The 12879-nt window shown below is 38.8% G+C and overlaps 1 pseudogene; it reads right to left on the bottom strand.

The window, feature by feature from the left end:
* Positions 1 to 5695: 5695 nt before the first annotated feature.
* On the bottom strand, positions 5696 to 7333 carry LOC110897789 (annotated as a pseudogene).
* Between the last annotated feature and the right edge of the window lie 5546 nt (positions 7334 to 12879).

Below are 12879 nucleotides of genomic sequence, written 5' to 3'. Positions count from 1 at the left end.
ACTTACAATGAATTTTAGATAAAATATTCCGTGCACTGCAGCCAGAAAAAGGTAGATCTGAATGTAGTCCGGAAAATGATTTTCTATAAAATATTGGTGATGATTTGGACCACGATATTTTTACACAATAATATTTGGATCGTATAAGTCATTCTGTAAGAATTTGGGAATTTTCGGAATAAGATAACTATTTTAATAAATTACCCGAAGACAGCCCAGTTTTGTGTTTTAAAGCTGAATCGATATAAGTAATATTTTGCATGCCTAAATGTCAGGTTGGTTATTTGAAAGAGATCTAATGTGTTATATGAAAAGAAAATGATACGCTAGTAAGCATGGCCACCTCCAGTTACAGAGGAAACTCTGGCGAAATTTTTCTAGAAATATAACACTTAGAAATATTTTTGTGACAAGTGTTATAAATATATTTTTTTACTTGTTTTCAAAATATAAATTTCGCCATGATTTTTATTACAAAATAACCAAGTGTCGGAGGTGGATTTTTGTAAAGGAAACTTGTTAAATATATATTGAGAACGTATATTTCTTAATAAAACGCTTGTGTGCTTACGTGCTTATTATGTGAACAAAAGATATATTATTTTTTTAGGGTAAAAGTAATATTACTTGATATACCATGAAATACGACTCCAAAATAATACCAACGCCCTCACAAATAAATATTTAAGTTACATCGGTGTTGTTTTTACAACGCGAATTCTAAAATGTAACGCACGTATCTTCGGAAAATACTCTTAATGGTGTATTTTGACAAAGCATTATTTTGGAAAATTGTATGGAATAAAATATACTATTTTTGGGAAAAATATTTATATTTTGGAGATAGAATGTTTTAGACGAATGAATTAAAATATATTTTATTAAGTGAGACTTAATAATATATTCTTGGAATTACATAAACGCACACGTATTGAAGCCCCCATCCTTGGGAAGGAAATACGCATATACAATACTTGTGAAGTATAACTCTAAGATAGTTGTCTAACTATGATTCCAGAACTAAATACAATTATTATAACTTGGAATAATACCAGGATCGTAACTCAAAATCATACATACTAAGACAAGGCACTACTCGTTCGTCTAATAGACATTAGACCATTGTAGGTAGTCGTGTTTGCCGCGGATATTTGGGTTACGAGTACGAAGACGCAATACTGTGAGTTCATGTCCCCCTTTTCTCTTAACTGTTTTCAGTTTTTAAACTTCGGGGGTGAAATACATGTTACAATGATTACGAATACTTTTACATCGCATGGTTAGCGTAAGGAAGGTTACTACTTAGATCATGTGAGTGGGTAGGCGGGAACTGGAGGCCATTAATCCTCATAGTAGGACCGAGGGTCATTAGCGGTAGATCTATCAGGGTGTAGCGAGCCCAACCCCTGAGTCCGCCGAATGAACCAGGTGGTGACTTTGAGCCCGACGCAAAAATCTGCTAGGTTTGAGTCTTCCTACTGCACTTCACACATATTATTGGCCTTGCAAACCAATGGTGATCTCATTTTTCCTTATTTGCTACATACCAGGGATTTTTATACATACAGACATTTTTACAACGGGTTATACATACCCACTTACACATGAACTCGCTCAACTTTATGTTGACTTTTCAAACTACATGTATTTCAGGAAACTAACGGATCTGGCACGGTATGCACGTATTTTCAAGCTGCGTTTGAAATAAAGAAGACATCCAGGGTTTAGAAGGTGTAACCTCTTCCTGGACGGGTTACATAACTCTAAACCTAGTATTGTTTAAAGTTTTTTGCTAAGTTTTTATGAACTCATTTAAATCAAGTCAAGGTTTGTAACATATTTTGGTGATTGTTGTTTTAAGACAAGTATAAAAGGGTATTTTTCTAAACTTTATTAATGGTGAATAACTCATGTTTTTATCATATAGCATTGTTATGATTGTTGCTATGGTATTAAGAAGTCACACCAAATAAACCCACGCTTCCGCAAAGCCAGGGTGTGACAGCTAAGGCAGACTGTAAAAGGAAGCTCCACCATTTTCTTAGTGCTATGTATTTTCGTTTACTAGTAATATGTAATGTGAGACTCTTATTTTGTTTTGTCTAGTACATGATGTTAAAACGGTATGGACTTGACACATCCTGGAAGTCTTAACACACGTTATAAAAGAGGCTTAACACATGTTATATCAGGTATACATTGTTGTTATTAAGTTACTATTGGAGTTTATGCATCCATTTTGGAAGTCTTAACACACGTTATAATAGAGGCTTAACACACGTTATACATGTCAGGCGCGTAACACATGTTACAATATGTATATACAAATCATGGTGTTTTGGAAACCACTAGCTTATACATGACACCATGTTGGGTTAAACCAAGATTATAATTCCATATTAACTTGTACACGTGTTACGATCAGTATATGCACATCATGGTGTTTTGCAAACCACTTTCATATACATGAATACAAGTCGGGTTATAATGGATGCTTACATGTTATCATATGTATATAAGTGGGGTTACAACAAGATTACGATATTAACTAAGCTCACCATTAAACTCATCGCCCCCGTCGACTGTTTTCACCCTTATCATGTAAATGTAACACATGTTATACATGAATACATGTCAGGTTACAAAAAGATTATAACAGAGGCTTAACACATGTTATACATTCCAAAATGTGCAAAACAAATGACCCATTTCATATTATATATTCCAAAATTACCGGTACATGTGTTACCATAAATGGCTCGTTTCATATTACACGTTACACGTTACATACTAACTTGTACATTTATTACTTGTACAAGTTTTACGCTCAGTATCCACATAATCGGATATTTTAAACATCAACAAAAATAAAATAGACATTACTTGTTTTTTTTAATTAACAAAAGGTTAACACACGTTATACATGGGCTTAACACATGTTATACATGAACACATGTCAGGTTACATCATAGTGCTCTGTTACAGCATGAACCACTACACATGTTATAAATGAACGAACAGTTCTTTCCCAAAGGATGTGACTTATTCAATGTCCCCGCATTAACGTCGCCTACATCCATCCAGCTTGTCAATTGAATATCTTTTATGGATCTGTTTCTGTAAATCAACACATGTTATATAACATTCTAACAGGGGGCTTAACACATGTTATGGGTCTGAGTCTGTGAATCAAGCAACCCAACAAAAAAAACACTTACTGTTCAGATCAAAAACCCAAACAAGCAACCCAAACCAACAAAAAAAAAACAGCTACTGTTAAGATAAAAAGCCCCTAACAAGCAACCAAACTAACAAAAAAACCCGTTCAAAATCTCATCCTAAAGTTTTTTGATTTATTCAAGAACACTTACCGGATCTAGAACCGTCCGATGAACACAAATAAGATCTTCAAACCTTCTTCTCACACACACACTCGTGCGTGTGTCTTTGTGATAAAGATTGTTGTTTCTCTATCTAAAACATCAACTTTCTCTCTCTAAAAACATTCATCTTGTCATCGTTCTCTCTCTAAAACAACACACTTCAAACTTCTTCTCTCTCTCACACACTTGTATGTGTGTTCTTGGTGTTATAGATGAACATGATGAAGATTGTTGTTTCTCTCTCTAAAACAAAAAATTCATCTCTCTAAAAACTGTTGTCCTGCCATCATTCTCTCTCTAAAAGATCTGGTATTAGTGTTTGTTGAGATCACTTTTAGATCTTGGATATTTGAATTCTGAAATGAGATCATCTTCTTCTTGTTCTTCTTCGCGTTTGTGGGGTGGGGGAGGAAAGTGAAAGAGAAAGGGTTGGTGATTTGATGGTTCTGGAAAGTCACTTTCAATTTCAAAAGCACAAAAAGTACTTTTTTCACTACCTAGCCCTTTAGTTGTACTAGAAACTAATATAAGAATTATTTAAAAACTAATATTTACCTAAAAATAGGAGAACCATTGATCCACTTAGATGAAACATAATCAATAGTTGATATTGGGTTTTCATAGTTTTCTAAAAAAGATGGGGTTTTTCACTTAGCCATTCCCTATATAGGGTAATATATATAGGGAGAAGATCATGCGAGAACCACCTCTTATTGTGAGAACCGCGAGAACCAATGTGAACACACCAAAAATGCCTAAAAATAGCTAAAAATCACACAAATTTTTTTAATATTTTTTATATAAAAATCGCTACTTTTCGAAGCAAAAAAAAATTTAATTTTAAAAAAAAAAAAAATTTAGCCACTAAAAGTAGCGATTTGAGCGTAAAAAATATTAAAAAAAAATTTTTAGATTTTTTTTTTGATTTTTTTAGATTTTTTAGGTTTTTTAGGGGTTTAGTTTTTAGCATTTTAGCTTGGGGGGGGGGGGGTTAGGTTTTTTTTAGGTTTCTTTGTGGGTTTTAGTTTTTAGCATTTAGCTTTGGGGGGGGGGGGGGTTAGCTTGGGAGGGGGGGGGGTTTTGGGTCCTAATAATCACACATGGTAAAAGCTTATTCTCACATGGTGTATACGGGCCGTATAAGGTTATACGACTTGTATAGAATAAAATGGACTGACAAAGTCTTTGTCAGTTTATTTTATTCTATACGGGCCGTATAACCTTATACTACCCGTATACACCATGTGACATAAGCTTTTAGGGTGGTCGTATATAATGCTCGTATAATGTTATACGGCCCGTATACATTTGGTCGTATAACATTATATTGCTCGTATAATGTTATACTGCTCGTATACATTGGTCGTATAAAATTATATTATTCGTATACAATTGTATACGGCTCGTATAATGCTATACTGTCGTATACATGTAAAACAAAAAAAAAACATTCCATTGCATCTATTTCTGTGCAACAACATTCTATACGGGTCGTATAATGTTATACGGCCCGTATACATCTAGGGATGTGAAAATAAGAAAATAAGGGTGTGAAAATAGAAGGACCCTTTTTTTTTGGGGGGGGGGTTAGGTTTTTTGGGGAGGGGGGTGGGGGTTAGGTTTTTTTAGCTATTTTAGGTTGTGTTCACATTGGTTCTCAAGGTTCTCACAATAAGGGTGGTTCTCGCATGAGCCCCTCCCTATATATATATATATTAACAAACGTAAGTTATCAAAGAAAAAATTAAATTAAATAATTGTTTTAATTTTATTTTGTTTGTATGTATGTATTATTGATCAAATGTTTTACTAGCAACCTAGTTAAATTCTATGTTTGATTGTTTATCAAATATTCAAAATGTTAACCATGGCATTATAGCTTAGTGGTATTTTAGGGATGGGATAAGGCCTATGACCGTTTGATCATGAGTTCGATTCCCATAATGGGGGTTTTTCCTGAATTTATTGGGTTTCCTCCTGAATTGGTGTATAGGCATTATTTTATTGGGTTTTCTCCTGAATTGGTATATAGGCATTATTGCCTAGTGGAGATGGATATGATCGGGTGATTCCGTTGGTGGCACGATGATACTCCAGTGGTCTGTCCATGATCCAAATTTGCCGTTCAAAAAAAAAAAAAAATCAGAATGCTCCCTTAATAAAAAATAAAGATCTAACATGTAAAAAAGTAATCATGGTCTACGCTTGATAACAAAATAACCAAATACATGCTTGATAATATATTTACCAAAACAGAACCATATTTGGTGGGAGTTATATATGAAACAAATGTCTACAATAAGAAATTAGATTAATGCATTCCAGCACAAGTTATAAAACAAACTTTTGGATCACCACAAAACAACTGCCAAAAGATGAAAAATACGAGTAAATACAACAATTGTTATTAAAACACGTTCTGAAGATAATCCCAATTATTTCCTACATCTATTGCAGCTTAACCCTTTACTCCATGTTTGATGACAGTCACATAATATCATCAACAAGCCTCCTCAAACTCTCGAACGAAGAACCGCCTTCTTCCATCGCCATTCGGCTCTTAGCGCTCATCTCCTTCACCTTGGCTCGAACCGCACTATTGCGATCCATCACTTCTCGTATCCCCTTCTCAATCGTTTCTGCCGACACCAATTGTTGATCCTTGTTCATTTGGTTATAATCCAACGAAATCTCCACCGCTAAACCCAAGTCCTTAACCATTTGAAACGCATCCAGTTGTTGCTCTGCATATATCGGCCACGTCGCAACAGGAACCCGTACCAAATACTCTCCAGTAACGAGCTCCACCCACAGTGCGACACAAAACCCCCCAGTCGCCATGTCAACCAGCACTTCCGCCTGTGGGACCCACCCAACCACTTTCCCCTTTTCAGCCGTACGCTCTAGGAATCCATCTGGCAGGACTTCATTGTAATCTGCGTATTCGTCAGGGAACCCGTTAAGCTCCTCGGGAGACGCACGGCGTAGGGACCATATGAACCGGCATCCACTCCGCTCTATCGCGACCGCGATTCCTCTCACCTGGTCCACACCGAACCATCCCCGGGACCCGAAGCATAACAACAGGACCGACGACTCCGGTTGACCTTTCAGCCACTGCAACACTTCATGATCCGGTGTCGGCTTTTTCGGTTTTATCAATGGACCGACTGTATACACCGGAGGAGTGTTACCATCATACCAACGCAACGCATGATGCTCGAGCTCTTGAAACGTGTTCACGATTATACCATTCGCTTCTCGGTACTTTCGGGCGTAACAAAGGAACCTTTTGGACCATTGATCCCTATCCAATAACACATTGGGCACGACACTTGGTGGAACCGGGTTGGCGTAACTCGGCACTTGCAACTCAGTGGGTGAGTGACTCAGTTCGGATATGTCTTGACCCAGTTCATCTTGGAGCGTCTGGAAATGAAACATGGTCCCGAGAAAAGCCGCATTGGATGTGAAGAACACGTAGGCAGGGAGATTAAACTCTTTGGCAACATCAATTATTGTTGTACAGAACATGTCAACAATTAGTGCGCCCATTGGGCCAGGCCCAGTGGACGCACTAGCCACAAGGTCCCTTATGATGGGCTTGTGGTGGTTGATGACTGCATCAACCCTGAAGCCGAGGGTTGGGCATTGTTGAAACAAATGAAGATCCATAGGTGGGAAATGGATGAAGTTGATTTGAATGTGGTCTGTGAAGGAGTTGGTGTAATCGGTGCCTATTTCGTCACCTGGGAGCTTGATAACGAGTACGGTGGCGGTGATGTGGTCAAAGGTTTTGACCATGTGTCTGGCTACGAGCTGGCCAGCATGACCCATGAATGGTGTTAGGATGCAAAAGAGGTTTAGGGTGAACGGGGTGCTCACCTAATAGGTGAGTCCCCTCTCTTACGCCAAATCAATCCCCGTGTGCCACGTCAACTCCCTTCTTAAACTCCCCTAACACCCCCATTTGATGGCGCCACTCCCCTCTTAACACCCCTTATTTTTTTATTCAAAAAAAAAAAAAAAAAAACAAACAAAGAAAGAAAATCTATGATTGGTTGATGCTCAGCTGGCCCACCAAACTTCCCCCCTCCTCCATCGGTGAGTCCATGCCCAAGTTCAACCCCGAATCGGGACCCCGCAGTGATGGCGGCGGTGTTCCCGATCGGGGAAACCCCTCACCGAAGCCACTCCCCGACTACGCCCCGGACACCCTTAGCTTCTCCATGGATTCTGATGATTTGGTGGAAAAGTTTGGGGGCATCTTTATCGGCTATATCACCATGGATCATTGAAAATTAATAAAAAAGTTGCAACAAATTCACTATGTGCAAGCTGTACACCACCATAAAGTTGAATTTAATAAACGTTAATGTAGACTGTATAAACATATTCTAATTAGTAGGGTAAGACCAGATAGAAAACTCTATCTATATAAAAAATCCTAGAAAACCCAAACTCCTGACATTTTTTTTTTTTGAAAAAAATAACACATGTAATATACATGTTTTTAAGAGTTTTGAGCCAAAAAAATCAAAAAAGCGCCGAAGGGATAATTTAAAAAAAAAAAAATTTCAGCAATTTTCAGCATTTTTGTCTAACACATGTTAGGCACTGAATTTTGTTTATTGTTTTTAAAAAAATCCCTTCGGCGTTTTTTTGTTTTTTTTAGCGCAAAACACTCTAAAACATGTATATTACATGTGTAATTTTTTTCAAAAAAAAAATGTCGGGAGGTTGGGTAAAAATGGGGGGAGATTTGGGTTTCCAGAGTTTTCTAAGAATTTGAGGGTTTTCTGTCTAGCATTAATGAAATGAATAATAACATCTATCTATTATACTAAATGAATTCTCTTAAGCCATAAGATTTATTCTTAGCCAATCATTTTGATGATGTGGACACTCTCTTAGGCCAGAGAATTCTCTTTGAGCGCCAAACCCTTTTCCTCTATTTTCCTTTCACGCGGCTTCTTATACACGCTTTACATCCGTATCATTCAAAAACCCTAATTTTCTTTAATCCTCCTGAACATCTATCCTTTTTCCCCCATTTTCTTTCATCAATCTCCCGTTTTTATCAATGACGACTTCATCTATTGAATTCATCTATGTTGATTTCCTCAAATCCTGGTATGTTCATGTAACCCTAGATTTTATCCACCTGCTCTTTGTCTCTCGGCGACGATCCGGTTTCGATTTTTGAATTTATGGAATTAGGTATGAACTTTCTTTTTCTAATCTTTACTCCATTAGTTACATGGTTCTAATTTAGTTTTTCTTTCTGATTTGAAGGAGGTAAAAAAACCCAATCGTTTGATTGCTGATATTCGCTAATTTACATATATTTTAGTCCCCCGTTTTACCCCCATTTTATGCGTTTTCGGCCGTAAAACCGTCATTCGGATACTTAATTATCTACATTTTTGTTTACAGGCCTAAAACAGCATACCAGACAAGATGATAGCGAAAACGAGGACTTTCCGTACAAAACGACAAGGCTGCGAAGATTCTGTGAAGAAAACTGACCTGGGCGTTTGGCACGGTCATGCGGCCATATGCACGACCGTGCATATCCGATGACCCATGAAGACCAGCGGTGAACGAGGGTGCAACTCCGAGATAAAGGCCAAACCCGAAACGGCACGGTCGTTCCAGTGAAGAACGGTCGTGCGTTTCTGAGATCAAACATAACATCGGAACTGAACGACCAAGGAACCAAGCGTGCAACTCAGACCTCGGTAAGGAACGCCCGTGCCCAATGTGGAACGCCCGTGCATGACCGAAGACCAGTCAACGATCTGTGACGTCATGCAGTATGGTGGCCCACCACCAATAATGCTTAAAGTGCACGGTCGTGCGATCGGGAGAACGGCCGTGCAACTTCGAAAAAGCATTTAAACAGAACAGAACCATTTTAGTAGTAACTCTGGAATTTTGGAGAGCTCCACAGGCGATTTTCAGGCTCCGGAAGCATCAGCTTTAGCCCGGATTCAAGCCACATTGCCCGGTTTTGCTCGTTTACTATCCGGATTCTTAATCTTGTGCTTGTTTATGGTTTGGATTTCTAACGTTTCCAGAATTTTGATAATGTTTCAAGCATTTAGATTAATATTTATGTATTATTGTAGCCTTTGGGCAAAAACACAACAATCCCTTGCTTGATTATAACCATTAGTATGTTAATCTATGTTTGTAATGAAATTTGGAAGTGTTTTCTATGATTATCTTTGATGATTAGTTTGCAACCTTGTTATTGATATTGATTTCTTGATTATAAGTAATTGTGTTGGATGATTGGTGCTTGGTTAGGTAAGATAGTTGAAAAATGAAGCTTATTTAATCATGTATTAGTAAACTTTTAATTTGGTTAACTAGCTTAACTTGGTTAAAATGTGGGCACCATGATACTCTAACGGGTTAGTGGTTTAATAAAATGTAATTATTGTTAATCAAGAAAGCTTGCCCTCACGGAAGGACTCTAACGGGTTAGATGGTGTTGTTATGAATTCTTGCCATGATTTGTTAGCTTAGTTAGTAGTTTCGGCCAAAATTGCTATCTTGGTGAATTTATGCGTAAGATTTGTAAAATGAACTCGGTTGTGATTTAATCTAGTCTATGCTTGTCTCGGTGGTTGCATTGTGTTTATCGGTGTTGCTTTCCTTGATTAAGTGAGGTTAGAAAACTCCTAACGGATGACTAACTTATTTTTAGGAGATTTTTGTAGACATTAATCAATTGCACGTTAAAGAACAATTTTAGGTGGTTAAAGTGTGTTTATCGTTTTAACTTTCCGAATGATCGTCATGTTAGGATTCCCGAAAGGGATACTAATTGTCTCAAAATGGAAAATTGACCGAATGCTTCTAGTGCCAAAACTGACTTAGTTGACATGCTTTGGTTGTGTATTAAGCAAGGCTATTTATATATAATTTACTATGTTTTATAAGTATTTATTTATGCTTACTTTAGATTAATTAAAACCAAAACAACTTATGTTTTTACCGGTAATTTAGTGGCAAAGGTCTAGTATTATTTCTCCGCCCATTTCCGTGGATCGATACTTGGTTCTTACCGATACTTTACTACATATATGACGGGGTACACTTGCCCTTTCGTGTGTGTTTTGATGTAAAAGTAATAATCACTTTTATAAATTTAAAACCAATTCGTGTGTAATTTCATTGTAAAAATATGTGTAGTCGCGCATGTACCAAGTTTTTGGCGCCGCTGCCGGGGAATGGCGAGTTTTAGGAACGACCCGAGTCATTGTGTTATCGGCGTATATACTTGTCAATATTTGTGTATATTTTTCGTGATTATTTATTTGTTGATTTATTTGTTAATATTTCTTGCTTTTAATTCAATTTATTCATTTTTGTGATTCTTTTGTACACTTGTAAATTTTTATTCTATTTATTTGTTCAAATCCGGATTTATTTATTCATTTATTCTTTGAGTTTTCGGCTCTTAAAAATCATTTTTGTACTAGCCAATTCGATTATTTTCGTTGCTTTAATTTTTATAAAAATTTCGGCCCATTTTCGGATTTTTATAAATTTTACAGCCCATATTTATACATATTCTGCTTCTATTCAAAAAAAAAACAGCATTATTTTATTAATAAAATATTCATTGTGTCAGTTTTTCGTTTGCAGGTTGATGTCCTCAACTCCCGCGCCCGCTATTGCTGAGCCGACTGACGAACCAGCGCATAATCTTAGAAGAAGTAAGAGGCTGCGCGAAAGGTCGCTTGTCGTTGCACAACGCATAGTGAATGCAATCGACGAGCCGGTGATTATCTCTGAAGACGAAAGCTCAGGGGACGAGGAGAGAGTCGTCATGGCGGACGACGACCGACCGCTGAATGAAACAAACCAGCCCGGAAGGGCAGGCCTGGAGCCGAGTATCCTTCAGCCTACTATAGATACTCCTACTTTTGAAATTAGACCTAGTATTATTAATATGGTACAAAATTCTGTACAGTTTGACGGACGTGAGCATGAGGATCCTGGGAGACATATCGCTGCTTTTCTCGCTGTCTGTTCGACATTTAGGATTACAGGTGTTTCGGAGGATGCGATTCGGTTGAGGTTGTTTCCGTTTTCGTTACGTGAAAAAGCTAGAGCTTGGCTTATGTCACTTCCTGCCGGGTCCATCAGGACCTGGAATCAGTTGGCGGAGCAGTTTATGCAGAAATATTTTCCGCCTGAGAAAACGAACAAACTACGGAACCGGATTGTTTCCTTTCGCCAGGACGAGGGCGAGTCGTTGCATGCAGCTTGGGAGAGATTCAAGGATTTGTTGATTGATGTGCCACATCATGGCTTCTCCAAGCGACAGCTGGTTTTGACGTTCTATCAGGGGCTCAGCTATAATACGCAAGAGCGATTAGACGTAAACGCGGGAGGCGATCTTGGAACTAAGACGCCGAATGAAGCGTATGACATTATAAAAAAAGCTGCGTTGAAATCCAGCTCGCGTCGGGAAGGAGATAGAGGTCGATCATCATCATCTCGCTCAGGAGTTCATGCTGTAGACGACTACACGGCCATTACTGCACAACTCTCGGCTCTTACATCGAGATTCGACAAGTCCCAGATGATTGTGCATGCTGGCTCGGGATGTGACCAGTGCGGAGTGTCACACGAGCCTGGGGCATGTTTTCAGGGAGTCGTATATGAGGGCCACGAAGAGGTAGATTTTGTGAGTAATCAAGTAAGGTCGCAGAACAACCCGTACAGCAACACCTATAATCCCGGTTGGAGAAATCACCCAAATTTTGGGTGGCGAGCGAATGCAGGAAATCAGAACCCATTGGGGTTCACTCAGCGTGCTCCAGCGCCTCAGCAAGGTCAGCAGTACCAGCAGTACAACCAACCCTACCAGCAGCGTCCATATTCGTACCAGAATCAGGGCACTGGGAGTAGCTCCCAGCAGCAGGCCCCTCAGTCTAGTTCCAAGCTGGAGGATATGATGGCTCAGCTTCTCTCTAGCTCTGAAAAACGATACCAATAAAGCGAAGATCGTTTTCTGGCTAACGAGGGAGAAATGAGGAGTCAGAAAGCCTCGATTCAGAATATCGAGAATCAGGTTGGTCAGCTGGCACAGATGATGTCCAAAAGACCCCCGGGCGGTCTTCCGGGTAATATAGAACCAAACCCGGGTGGACACAGGGATGTGAATGCTGTCATGACCAGGAGTGGAAAAACTACCGGACCCGTCATATCGGACTCAGTACCGATCACTGAAGCGGTCCCGACTGACACACCGGACGAGGTGCAAGCCAGGCTGCGCCCAGCAAGTACAGCACAAGTCCAGGAGCCGGTCAAAGATTACACTCCTCCGGTACCTTATCCAGGCAGGCTGAAGAAGCAGAAGAATGAAGAACAATACGGTAAGTTCCTAGAGTTGTTTAAGCAACTACACATCAATATACCGTTTGTTGAAGCCTTGGCCCAGATGCCAAAGTATGCGAAATTCCTTAAGGATATC

This window comes from Helianthus annuus, chromosome 7 (assembly GCF_002127325.2).
Source record: "Helianthus annuus cultivar XRQ/B chromosome 7, HanXRQr2.0-SUNRISE, whole genome shotgun sequence".
In the NCBI taxonomy this organism is placed as follows: domain Eukaryota; kingdom Viridiplantae; phylum Streptophyta; class Magnoliopsida; order Asterales; family Asteraceae; genus Helianthus; species Helianthus annuus.
This window is presented reverse-complemented; position numbering and strand designations above follow the sequence as displayed.